Raw genomic sequence first — 14,735 nt, 5'->3', positions numbered from 1 at the left:
ATGACTACTCAACTTCATCACCTGCTCCCTCGATGGAAGGAAGGAAGGAATGAATAAACTTTAAGGATACAACACCTCTTCCCATTGATTGTGTGGAATAGCTCATCTTGATGTCCTGGAATGGAACGCCTCATCTTGGGAGCAGATTTTTAGTTTAGTTTAGAGATACCACACGGAAACAGGCCCTTCGGCCCATCGTGTCCGTACAGACCAACGATCCCTGCACATTACCCTACACACACTAGGGACAATATTCACTCATGCCAAGCCAATTAACCTCTGAACCTGTACGGCTTCGAAGTGTGGGAGGAAACCGAAGATCTCGGAGAAACCCCACGCAGGTCACGGGGAGAACATACAAACTCCGTACAGACAGCACCCGTAGACGGGATCGAGCCCGGGTCTCCGGTGCTGCAAGCGCTGTAAGGCAGCGACTCTACCGCTGCGCCACTGTGTGGCCGCAACAGTGAAATTGAGTGTCTTTGCAATCGGCAGGGAGGGAAGAGATGTAGTCCGGATAACTGTGGGAGTCAGTGAGTTTGTAGTAGATGTAAGTCAACAGTATATTCCCTGCGATGGAGACAGAGAGATTAAGAAAGGGGAGGTGAGGTGCTGGAGATAGTCCAAGTGAAATCGAGGGTGGAGGTTGGTGGTAAAGTTAATGAAATCGACATATCTGGATGTTAACTTCTTGTCAACAAATTTCTCAGAAATTCCTCTCTCAAAGAACCACAGAGTTATGCCCCTGTCCCACTTAGGAAACCTGAACGGAAACCTCTGGAGACTTTGCGCCCCACCCAAGGTTTCCGTGCGGTTCCCGGAGGTTCCCGGAGGTTTTTGTCAGTCTCCCTACCTGCTTTCACTACCTGCAACCTCCGGCAACCACCTGCAACCTCCGGGAACCGCACGGAAACCTTGGGTGGGGCGCAAAGTCTCCAGAGGTTTCCGTTCAGGTTTCCTAAGTGGGACAGGGGCATAACAGCACCGAAACAGGCCCTTCAGCCCAACTCGTCCATGCTGACAAATTTGCCCCATCTAAGTTCATCCCATTATCTTATCCCTCTAAACCTTTCCAATCCATGTACCTGTCCAAGAGGCTTATAAATGTTACAGTACCTGCCGTAACTGCCTCATCTGGCAGCTTGCTCCACCTCCACATGAAAAAGTTGCCTCTCAGGTTTCTATTAAATCCTTCGCCTCTCACCTTAAACATGGTACCTCTACCCTAGGCAAAAGACTCAGTGTATTCACCATCATGATTTTATACATCTCTATAAGATCACCCCTGAGCCTCCTGCGCTCCAAGGAATAAAGTCCTAGCCTGCTCATCCTCTCCCTATTTCGCAGGCCCGTGAGTCCAGGCAACATCTTCAGACAAAATTAGTCAAAATACAAGAATTGACTGAACAACACCATTAAGCAGTCGTGTATACAATTAACTAGAGCACTCTGAGATTGTGTTGCACAGTAATTAAATGGATTCTGCTCGCTGTTCCTGTTTCCGGATTCAGCTCGCTAGGACAACAAGAAATGCACAAACATCATTGCAACACTTACAAATACAAATGCTGGGGGCAGATGTTTTAATGAATCACAACAAAATATTTTCTATTTTGAACATTCATTTCTGTCACAGAACCCTTAGGATTACAGAGATGTGAATCACACTCACAAGACAAAGGCGAAAGATTGGGGGGGACATTGATCACGGGGATGAAATTAGTCATACTGTGGTGGGACTAAATAAACCATAATGAGTTACATTCTGTTGCTCTTTACTTGTCCTGAGTGTCTATTTGCTACCTGCCCATTGGCACAATATCAAGATTAAACAGTCTGAAGAAGGGTGCTGACCTGAAACATTGCCTGTCCATTCCCTCCATAGATGCTGCCTGACCAGCTGACTTCCTCCATCACTGTGTCTTGGTCAAGGTTCCAGTGCCTGCAGTTCCTTGCGCCTCCTCAAGATTAAAGTCACCAGCCCAGCACCCTGCCCCATACACACACCCTCACACACACACACACATATACACTCTCACACAAGGGCACGCACACACACGCATACACAGGCACATAGGCATGCACTCATGCATGCACCGAGACACCCCCCCACACACACACACACACACTCTTGCACAACACACACACACACACACACACGCACACACGCACACACACACACACACACACACACACACACACACACACACACACACACACACACACACACACACACACACACACACACACACACACACACACACACTTGCACAACACACACACACACACACTCTTGCACAACACACAACACACACACACACACACGCACACACACACACACACGCACACACACACACACACAACACAACACACACACACACGCACACACACACACACACACACTCTTGCACAACACACAACACACACACACACACACACACCGCACACACACACCCACACACCACACACACACACACCGCACACACACGCACACCGCACACCATACACACACACACACCCACACCCGCACACACACCACACACACACACACACACACCGCACACACACACACACGCACACACACACACACACACACACACACACACACACACACACACACACACACATATGTTCCTTGAGTCACAGAGCAATAGCATGGAAACAGGCCCTTCGACCGACCGAGCTCCACCCATCCACCCACCCACTTGGATGAATTCTTCTTTGATCTCTCGCCCTCTGGGCTTACAGTGGGACGGAGAGCGAACCAGTCCCTGAGAGCCCCTTGAGAGCCCACACCTGATGGATGTGTCTCGGTGTTGGCGATGATCCGGTTGCTGGAGCAGGAGTGGTGTGTGCCATTGACCAGTGAAGGCTCCAGATCTGCGCTGGCACGTGGCAGGCTCTCTCATTGAACTCTGATTTCTGGGAATCCCAAACAAATGCAAAAAGGAAAAAGACATTTCTGGCAAGTTTCCCAGAAATCCAGGTGTCGAGAGTTAGAGATTTGCTGAACTGGAAGGTTCTCCCATTATCAATAATGTAAAAACAGGTGATGGAGACTAAACAGTCAGCTGCTCTCCAAAAATGAGACACAAAGTGCTGGAGTAACTCAGCGGGTCAGGCAGCTTCTCTGGAGAACGTGGACAGGTGATGTTTCGGGACGGGACCCTTCTTCACTCCCAGTCTGAAGATGGGCACCGACCCAAAGGTCAGATAGCGGTGGGGTATAAGCTGTTCTTAAGTCAGGACATCTAAGCTATCAAGCTCCTCCAGGCCACTTTCCTAACCTCGTGACAACAGATCACTGAGATAGAAACCTCATGTATCCACATTTGTCCTGCCCCTCCTCTCTCACTTCTTTCTTTCCCCTCCATCTCCAATCAGTCCGAAGAAGTCCCTACACACAATTTCATGTTCTCCAGAGATGTTGCCTGACCCGCTGCGTTAAGGGCCTGTCCCACGAGCATGCGACTGCATGCGGCAAGTGCGACCAAACCGGAAGCGGGGGCCGCGCGGAGGTCGAGTGATCCCATACGAGTTGACGTGAAGTTCGAGCGAAGTCCGCGGGAAGTTCGCGCTAGGCGTACGCCGTCAAGACGCTGTGTACGTTGTTGAGTCGCTGCGAACGCCCGTCGACGCGATGCGTACGGCCCCAATGTGGCTGCGGGCCGGCAGGCCGTTTCCGCACAAAATTTTTAGACAGTTTTTCGGAGCCGATGTCGGGACCGGCTCCGCACAACTCCATACGGCTCTGGCGATCGAAGTGGGACCGGCCCCGCGAGGCCGTACGGCTCAAGCGACCACGTTAGATCGCGCTTGCCGCATGCAGTCGCATGCTCGTGGGACAGGCCCTTTACTGCAGCATTTTGTGTCTTATTTTTGTAAACCTGCAAATGGAACTTGTTTAGAGGGGCCATGTTGGTCAGTATGGATGTGTTGGGCTGAAGGGCCTGGTTCCACGCCATATCATTCTGTGACAGTAGTTTCAAGAGTGTTTTATTGTCGTGTGTCCCAAAACAGAACAATGCAATCCTTACTTGCAGCAGCATAACAGAAGTGTGAATATTGCACTCGATAATAAACAAACAAAAAAATGTATGTCCCCAAGTCTATCTAGTTCGAGACCTATTTGGAGATGGTAGTGTTTAGCAGCCTAGTGATTGTAGGGAAGAAGCTGCTCCTGAACCTGGACGTTACAGTTTACCTTCTTCCTGATGGCAGGAGTGAAATGAGAGCACGGCTGTGGTGGTGTGATTCAGGCAACTTTCATCCCTGCTGTTATCAGGCAACTGAACCACCCTACCACAACCAGAGATCAGTCCTGAACTACTATCCACCTCATTGGAGACCCTCGGACTATCTTGGATCGGACTTTACTGGCTTTATCTGCACTAAACGTTATTCATGATATTCCCTTTATTGTGTATCTATCTGTACACTGTGGATGGCTTGATTGTAATCATGTATTGTCTTTGCGCTGACTGGTTCGTACACAACAAAAGCTTTTCACTGTACCTCGCTACACGTGACAATAAATAGCAAAAGGATTTGAGTATAGGAGCAGGGAGGTTCTACTGCAGTTGTACAGGGTCTTGGTGTGAGACCACACCTGGAGTATTGCGTACAGTTTTGGTCTCCAAATCTGAGGAAGGACATTATTGCCATAGAGGGAGAGCAGAGAAGGTTCACCAGACTGATTCCTGGGATGTCAGGACTGTCTTATGAAGAAAGACTGGATAGACTTGGTTTATACTCTCTAGAATTTAGGAGATTGAGAGGGGACCTTATAGAAACTTACAAAATTCTTAAGGGGTTGGACAGGCTAGATGCAGGAAAATTGTTCCCGATGTTGGGGAAGTCCAGGACAAGGGGTCACAGCTTAAGGATAAGGGGGAAATCCTTTAAAACCGAGATGAGAAGAACTTTTTTCACACAGAGAGTGGTGAATCTCTGGAACTCCCTGCCACAGAGGGTAGTCGAGGCCAGTTCATTGGCTATATTTAAGAGGGAGTTAGATGTGGCCCTTGTGGCTAAGGGGATCAGAGGGTATGGAGAGAAGGCAGGTACGGGATACTGAGTTGGATGATCAGCCATGATCATATTGAATGGCGGTGCAGGCTCGAAGGGCCGAATGGCCTACTCCTGCACCTAATTTCTATGTTTCTATGTTTCTAAACTAAACTAAACTAAAGGAAGAGTGAGCAGTATTTATTTTGGAGATTTTATGCTCAACGATATTAAGAGAGAATTGGATAAACAACATTTGATCCTCCCTAATGTTTGAAAGAGGTTCAGAGGAAGATGAATTTGGTCCTCAAAGCCTGTACCTTGAATGATTCACAATCACGGAATATTCTGCGAATTCAGAGCCGCATTTGGATTGTTGAAAGACACTTGACAAAGTATTATTTTGAAGCGATTTATGCCAGAACGTCACCGGCCAAAGCACTTGACGTTACATTAAAAAAAATCATAGTTTTGGCTGAAGCTACAAAGCGATAATACAATTCACCATTTTAGTGATAAAACTAGCTTCAACCTGGCAATGTGGAAAATTGCTTGGGATATCCAAGAATCAAGAGGCTTTATAAAATGATGAGAGGCATAGACAGGGTAGACGGTCAGAACCATTCTCCCAGGATTGAAAAATAAACACTAGTGAGAACAGCTGTAAGATGAGAAGGGCAAAGGTTAAAGGAGATGAAAGGGGCAAGAGTGTGGTGAGAGCCTGGAACACACTGCCAGGGATGGTGGTGGAATCAGATATGATGGCGGAGTTTACGAGGCTTTTGTACAGTTTAGTTTAGTTTATAGTTTAGTCTAGTCTAGTTTAGAGATACTGTGCGGAAATAGGTCCTTCAGCCCATCACGTCCGCACCCACCAGTGATCCCCGCACATATCCTACACAAACTAGGGACAATTTTTACACACACACCAAGCCAATTTACCTACAAACCTGTACGTCTTTGGAGTGTGGGAGGAAACCGAAGATCTCGGAGAAAACCCACGCAGGTCACGGGGGGAAAGTACAAACTCCACACAGACAGCGCCCGTAGTTGGGACCGAGCCTGGGTCTCCGGCACTGCAAGCGCTGGCAGCAACTCTACCGCTGCGCCACCTAGCCGCCCAGGTACGTGGATATCAGGGAAAGGAGGGATATGGATTACGTGCTGGTAGGTAAGAGTTGGTCTTGGCATCATGTTCAGCATCTGTGTAATTGTCCACTCAGGGCACTGTAGAGGCTCTGACACTGAGTTTATTCAGAACAAAGGTATAAAAAACAATCTGCTGGAGGAACTCAGGGGAGGCATAGTGATGGTATTGGTTTATTATAAGTTTATGAGCCATAATTTTCCACTCTTTGCCTTCTGCCATTCAGCCAGTCTTCTATCCATGGGCTATCATCTTCCCTCTGGCACCATGGGCTATCATCTTCTTTAACAGTGTGGCACTTCACTTAGAAACATAGAAACATAGAAATTAGGTGCAGGAGTAGACCATTCGGCCCTTCGAGCCTGCACCGCCATTCAATATGATCATGGCTGATCATCCAACTCAGTATCCCGTACCTGCCTTCTCTCCATACCCTCTGATACCCTTAGCCACAAGGGCCACATCTAACTCCCTCTTAAATATAGCCAATGAACTGGCCTCGACTGCCCTCTGTGGCAGGGAGTTCCAGAGATTCACCACTCTCTGTGTGAAAAAAAGTTCTTCTCATCTCGGTTTTAAAGGATTTCCCCCTTATCCTTAAGCTGTGACCCCTTGTCCTGGACTTCTCCAACATCGGGAGCAATCTTCCTGCATCTAGCCTGTCCAACCCCTTAAGAATTTTATAAGTTTCTATAAGATCCCCTCTCAATCTCCTAAATTCTAGAGAGTATAAACCAAGTCTATCCAGTCTTTCTTCATAAGACAGTCCTGACATCCCAGGAATCAGTCTGGTGAACCTTCTCTGCACTCCCTCTATGGCAATAATGTCCTTCCTCAGATTTGGAGACCAAAACTGTACGCAATACTCCAGGTGTGGTCTCACCAAGACCCTGTACAACTGCAGTAGAACCTCCCTGCTCCTATACTCAAATCCTTTTGCTATGAAAGCTAACATACCATTCGCTTTCTTCACTGCCTGCTGCACCTGCATGCCCACTTTCAATGACTGGTGTACCATGACACCCAGGTCTCGCTGCATCTCCCCTTTCCCTAGTCGGCCACCATTTAGATAATAGTCTGCTTTCCTGTTTTTGCCACCAAAATGGATAACCTCACATTTATCCACATTATACTGCATCTGCCAAACATTTGCCCACTCACCCAGCCTATCCAAGTCACCTTGCAGTCTCCTAGCATCCTCCTCACAGCTAACACTGCCCCCCAGCTTAGTGTCATCCGCAAACTTGGAGATATTGCCTTCAATTCCCTCATCCAGATCATTAATATATATTGTAAATAGCTGGGGTCCCAGCACTGAGCCTTGCGGTACCCCACTAGTCACTGCCTGCCATTGTGAAAAGGACCCGTTTACTCCTACTCTTTGCTTCCTGTTTGCCAGCCAGTTCTCTATCCACATCAATACTGAACCCCCAATGCCGTGTGTTTTAAGTTTGTAAACTAATCTCTTATGTGGGACCTTGTCGAAAGCCTTCTGGAAGTCCAGATACACCACATCCACTGGTTCTCCCCTATCCACGCTACTAGTTACATCCTCGAAAAATTCTATAAGATTCGTCAGACATGATTTACCTTATGTAAATCCATGCTGACTTTGTCCAATGATTTCACCACTTTCCAAATGTGCTGCTATCCCATCTTTAATAACTGACTCTAGCAGTTTCCCCACTACCGATGTTAGACTAACTGGTCTGTAATTCCCCGTTTTCTCTCTCCCTCCCTTCTTAAAAAGTGGGGTTACGTTTGCTACCCGCCAATCCTCAGGAACTACTCCAGAATCTAAAGAGTTTTGAAAGATTATTACTAATGCATCCACTATTTCTGGAGCTACTTCCTTAAGTACTCTGGGATGCAGCCTATCTGGCCCTGGGGATTTATCGGCCTTTAATCCATTTAATTTACCCAACACCACTTCCCGGCTAACCTGGATTTCACTCAATTCCTCCAACTCCTTTGACCCGCGGTCCCCTGCTATTTCCGGCAGATTATTTATGTCTTCCTTAGTGAAGACGGAACCAAAGTAGTTATTCAATTGGTCCGCCATATCCTTGTTCCCCATGATCAACTCACCTGTTTCTGACTGCAAGGGACCTACATTTGTTTTAACTAATCTCTTTCTTTTCACATATCTATAAAAACTTTTGCAGTCAGTTTTTATGTTCCCTGCCAGTTTTCTTTCATAATCTATTTTTCCTTTCCTAATTAAGCCCTTTGTCCTCCTCTGCTGGTCTCTGAATTTCTCCCAGTCCTCCGGTATGCTGCTTTTTCTGGCTAATTTGTACGCATCATCCTTCGCTTTGATACTATCCCTGATTTCCCTTGTTATCCACGGATGCACTACCTTCCCTGATTTATTCTTTTGCCAAACTGGGATGAACAATTTTTGTAGTTCATCCATGCAGTCTTTAAATGTCTTCCATTGCATATCCACCGTCAACCCTTTTAGAATTAATTGCCAGTCAATCTTGGCCAATTCACGTCTCATACCCTCAAAGTTACCTTTCTTTAAGTTCAGAACCATTGTTTCTGAATTAACAATGTCACTCTCCATCCTAATGAAGAACTCAACCATATTATGGTCACTCTTGCCCAAGCGGGCACGTACAACAAGACTGCTAACTAACCCTTCCTCATTACTCAATACCCAGTCTAAAATAGCCTGCTCTCTCGTTGGTTCCTCTACATGTTGATTTAGATAACTATCCCGCATACATTCCAAAAAATCCTCTTCCTCAGCACCCCTGCCAATTTGATTCACCCAATCTATATGTAGATTGAAGTCACCCATTATAACGGTTTTGCCTTTGTCGCACGCATTTCTAATTTCCTGTTTGATACCATCTCCAACTTTACTACTACTGTTAGGTGGCCTGTACACAACACCCACCAGCGTTTTCTGCCCCTTAGTGTTTCGCAGCTCTACCCATACCGATTCCACATCCTGCAAACTAATGTCCTTCCTTTCCATTGCGTTAATCTCCTCTCTAATCAGCAACGCTACCCCACCTCCTTTTCCTTTCTCTCTATCCCTCCTGAATATTGAATATCCCTGGATGTTCAGCTCCCAGCCTTGGTCACCCTGGAGCCATGTCTCCGTGATCCCAACTATATCATAGTCATTAATAGCTATCTGCACATTCAACTCATCCACCTTATTACGAATGCTCCTTGAATTGAGACACAAAGCCTTCAGGCTTGTTTTTACACCACTCGTACACCTTTGTTGAAAAATGGCCCTTTTTGATTTTTGCCCTGGATTTTCCGGCCTGCCACTTTTACTTTTCACCTTGCTACCTATTGCTTCTACCCTCATTTTACACCCCTCTGTCTCTACGCTCACACATTTAAGAAACCCTTTCCCTTTAACTCCATCCTCCACTAGCCCATTCGACACCCCACCCCCCTTATTCAGTTTAAAGCCACCCGTGTAGCAGTGGCAAACCTGCCTGCCAGAATGCTGGTCCCACACCTGTTAAGATGCAATCCGTCCCTTTTGTACAGCTCCCCCTTACCCCAAAACAGATCCCAGTGATCTAAGAATCTAAATCCCTGCCCCGTGCACCAGTTCCTCAGCCACACGTTCAGGTCCCGTATCTCCCTGTTCCTGCTCTCGCCAGCACGAGGAACTGGAAGCAAACCGGAGATAACAACCCTGGAGGTCCTGCTTTTCAGCATTTTTCCGAGCTCTCTAAAGTCACGCTGCAGAATATTCATCCCCTTCTTTCCGACATCGTTTGTGCCGACATGCACTACCACTTCCGGATGTTCACCTTCGCCCTTGAGGATTTTCTGCACTCTGTCCGAGACATCCTGGATCCTGGCACCAGGAAGGCAGCACACCATCCTCGCATCCCGTCTGTTGCCGCAGAAACCCCTGTCCGTACCTCTCACAATGGAGTCTCCCACTACAATGGCGTTGCCTGCCTTAGGCCTTTTTGGTTTTGGCTCAACAGCCCTATTCGCATCACAAGCCAGTCCGTCGCCCAGTGTAAACACCTCTTCTGTCCCGACAGCTTCTAAGTGGGTGAACCTGTTCACAAGAGGTACAACACCCGGGGAAGTTGGCATTCCATGCTTCCCTCCCGTTCTCACTGTCTCCCACCTTCTCTCTTCCAGTACCTTAGGTGTAACAATCGTACTGTAGGACTTGTCGAGGAACGACTCCGTTTCTCGGACGAACCGGAGGTCATCCACTTGCTTCTCAAGTTCCCCAACACGGCCCTTCAGGAGCTCTACCTGGATGCACTTCTCGCATTTGTAGCAGCCAGAGGCACCGGCGGTGTCCTTGACCTCCCACATACTGCAAGCATCGCACTGAATCAGCTTGCCTGACATCTCCTTCTTTCGTCTCCTCGCCGAAGCCTCTCGAGCCAAAGACTCACACTTTTCTCACAGGGCCGCTCACTCACTGCCGCTCGCTAAGAGCAGTCTTGCTTAAATTGACTGATAAATTGCCTGATTTACCAATTTACAAACCAAATTCCTCAGTTTTCAACTGTTTTCCCAGCACTGAAACTGTTTTCACTTCTCTCCTCCCACTTGGGCTAGAGCCAATCAGTCGTATCTCTTGCTAAGCTCCTGCTGCTGTTGTTGCTCCCAAAACTACAGCAGCACTGTGAATGTGCAATGTGACGAATAAAACTGATTGATTGATTGATTGATTGACCTTATCGAAGGCCTTCTGAAAATCCAGGTAAACAACAACCACAGACTTTCCTTTACCCATCTTGCTATTTACTTCCTCAAAGAATCCCCACAGGTTCGTCAGGCAACTTGTCATGTGTGCTGAGATCTTTTGTTCGTTCCTTATCAAATGTACAGTAAACCCTCATTATAACGGACCATAGGGGGAGAATGGTGTCCGTTATTGCTGAATGTCTGCCATAACCAAATGTAATACCATGGCATTCCATGTGTGGAGACCCAACAATAACATGTAGGTTGAGAGGGAACGGCACTGACAGAGGTGTCTTTTTTCAACTGAAACATGAAAGCAAAGCCTTACCTTCCCTGACATACAAGGCTCCAAGATCCCAATGCAGCACTTACAACACTTATGCTCAGCCTGCCTTGGCCCATGCGATTATGCCTTGGCCAATGCTCCTATGACTTGGAACCTAGGACTTATTTACATCATCTCTTTGGATGTTAGGATGGGCCACAGGGCTCAAACGGACTCCCACGATTCCACTTTCTACCCTGGTATCGCACTTGGCAAAAGGCTTATGTTTTCCACACTCTGTTGAAGCATAGACAGAGTAGACAGAAATCTTTAGCAAAAATGCAGGCGTATAAAAAATTACACATTGAGTGCTAAACAAAACTAACAGGCTCAGTAAGGATGGAATTGGGAGGAGAGGGATTCTCTGACTCACTGCTTGACAGGAGATTAAATCGATGAAAAATGCTTTATCTGCACGTTGCCTTTTGCGAATAAGAAAACTGTTTTTTTAATAAATGTTTGCAGTTTGGTTGATTCATGGGCTGTTTAATGGAGGGGTGAAGTGCACAGAATGGTACACAGTTACCCTGAGTGGGTGTGTGATTGTGAGTGATTCCACACACACCATCGACAGCACCCTGCTCCACGATCAGAGGCGGCTTCACATCATCACACTGGGGGCATTAAGGTGGGGAGAGGACTCACGTACTGGTACTGTCTCTCTGTCTGTCTGTCCGTCTGTCTGTCTCTCTCTCTCGTTCACTCACTCTCACACACACACACACTGATTTACTCACTCATTCACTCACTCTCACTCACTTAAACACACACACACACACACACACTCACTTAAACACACACACACACACTCACTCACACTCATTCACTCACACACTCTCACTGACTCATACTAACATGCACCACACACATTCACACACATACACATTCTCTCTCACACGCACATTCACACAAACACATGCATAAACACTTTCTAACACACACACACTCTCCCTCTCACACACACTTTCTCTCTCTCTCTCTCACACACACACACACAGGACAGATGCTCATGCACAAGCCAGTGAGCACAAACACATACAACTTGGCACTGCCCCTCCAGTAGAGACACACTCAAACAAAAGCCCTTGAAAACACAGACAGCCACAAACGCATCTCACGTTAGGTATGGAGACCAAAACTCAAGAGAACACCACAGGTATGGTCTCACTAAGGCCCGAGAGAACTGCATAAGACATCAGAGCTCCTGTACTCCACCCCTACAACATGAAAGGCAACAATCCCTTTATTGATTCACCTGCCATCCCAAAGCAAATCCTCGGGTTCTGGAAACTCTATGAGTACTTTCCTTATATTCAATTCAATCTTCAATCTCTCCTGTAACAAACGGTTAGAACATGAGCTTCTGTACCATACGGGACTGCCAAAAATGTACAAATCATGTGTTATTTATTTTAATACTTGCCAACAGTCCTTGCTGTAATCTACCCGAGCTGACATGCCCCTTCCACCTTTGGGTTGAAAACTCAGGTTTCAAATTCAACGACTTCATTTCCCAACTAAATATGACGTTCTGCCGTGTTAGGGTGCCAGGGATCCCTTTGGTGTAAGTCACTAATGAATCCTTCCTTGTTGCACTGAACAAGATCTCAAATAGACTGTTCTCTGGTCGATCTTCAAAACCGGTCTTGTATACATTCCAGGAATTCATCCTCTGTACTGTTTATATTACGTTGGTTTGGCCAGTCCAGATGCATATTAATACATCCCTTGATTACAATATTACTCTTGCCCTATCTGAAATCTAAGGGTAATGAAAAGGAGATAATGATAAACGATAAGAGATAATGACGATAGATTAATGAATGTCACTCTCTGAAGAGTCACCTTCACTATCCCGATAAATAAACCACACACGTAAATAAGATTTTAAATTGTCTTCTAATTTCTCAGTCTCCAGACATTGAGGCATTTTTTTGGAAAATTGTGCAACAAACAATCCAAAACTGTATTATAAGCAAACGTCATGGTGAGTTTACTGAAATATAGCAATCTCTCAATTTATGAGAGGATAAGATTAATTTATTGAGTCAAAGATCAAAATAGTATGGATACAGGCCCTTCAGCCCAACTTGTCCAAGTTGGCATTCTGGGCGAATCTCCTTTGCCTTCATTTGGCTCATATTCCTCTAAATCAAGGGTTCCCAACCTGGGGTGAATTTACTGTGATCACCCGTTCACACTAATTCCATGTTATCTCAATTTCACTTCCACTCCCTACATACTTGGGGCAATTTCCAGGGCCAATTAACCTACAAACCCGCACGTCTTTGGGATGTGGGAAGAAACCAGGGCATCTGGAGGAAACCAATACGGTCACAGGGAGAATGTGCAAACTGCACACACAGACAGCACCCGAGGTCAGGATCGAACCCGGGTCTCTGGCACTGCAAGGCAGCGGCTCTACCCGCTGCATCACCCTTTCTGTATACTGCAGCCGGTGGGAGATGGAATAGATGCTCAGGGCATTGATGGGTCCCAATGATTAGAAAGTCATTTGATTCATAAAGGGCATCAAAGGTTACGGGGAGAAGGCAGGAGAATGGGGTTGAGAGGGAAAGATAGATCAGCCATGACTGAATTGTGGAGTTGACTCGATGGGCTGAATGGCCTAAATCTGCTATATTTTATGGATGTGAGTCTGGGACAATTGATATGACTATTCACCATGATCACAAGGGGACACCATTAAAGAAACATAGAAACATAGAAAATAGGTGCAGGAGTAGGCCATTCGGCCCTTCGAGCCTGCATCGCTATTCAATATGATCATGGCTGATCATCCAACTCAGTATCCTGTACCTGCCTTCTCTCCATACCCCCTGATCCCTTTAGCCACAAGGGCCACATCTAACTCCCTCTTAAATATAGCCAATGAACTGGCCTCAACTACCTTCTGTGGCAGGGAATTCCAGAGATTCACCACTCTGTGTGTGAAAAATGTTTTCCTCATCTCGGTCCTAAAAGATTTCCCCCTTATCCTTAAACTGTGACCCCTTGTTCTGGACTTCCCCAACATCCGGAACAATCTTCCTGCATCTAGCCTGTCCAACCCCTTAAGAATTTTGTAAGTTTCTATAAGATCCCCCCTCAATCTTCTAAATTCTAGCGAGTACAAACCGAGTCTATCCAGTCTTTCTTCATATGAAAGTCCTGACATCCCAGGAATCAGTCTGGTGAACCTTCTCTGTACTCCCTCTATGGCAAGAATGTCTTTCCTCAGATTAGGAGACCAAAACTGTACGCAATACTCCAGGTGTTGTCTCACCAAAACCCTGTACAACTGCAGTAGAACCTCCCTGCTCCTATACTCAAATCCTTTTGCTATGAATGCTATTACGCGTGGCCTTTGTGTATCTTCACAATGTATCTTCACAATCCTGCAATGTGGCCATGGGCAAAGGTTAAGCCTTAGAACAGTCCGTATAAAGGAAAAGATAACGTTTCATCCTTGAAGGCTGTAAACTTTGGCTGAGATTCAGTAGCAACAGTGAAACAGAATGCTGCCTGGATTGGTGGGTATTACCTAGAGCGAAAGATTGG

The 14,735-nt window shown here is 46.5% G+C and overlaps 1 protein-coding gene across 1 annotated transcript in view; it reads right to left on the bottom strand.

The window, feature by feature from the left end:
* Positions 1–747: 747 nt before the first annotated feature.
* fndc3b (fibronectin type III domain containing 3B) overlaps positions 748–14,735 on the bottom strand; it is a 173,103-nt gene continuing 159,115 nt past the window's right edge. The window contains exon 27 of the transcript XR_004413787.1: positions 748–763. The gene's annotated coding sequence lies outside the window, so the exon portion shown is untranslated. The remainder of the gene's footprint in view (positions 764–14,735) is intronic.

This window comes from Amblyraja radiata, chromosome 13 (genome assembly GCF_010909765.2).
Source record: "Amblyraja radiata isolate CabotCenter1 chromosome 13, sAmbRad1.1.pri, whole genome shotgun sequence".
In the NCBI taxonomy this organism is placed as follows: Eukaryota; Metazoa; Chordata; class Chondrichthyes; order Rajiformes; family Rajidae; genus Amblyraja; species Amblyraja radiata.
This window is presented reverse-complemented; position numbering and strand designations above follow the sequence as displayed.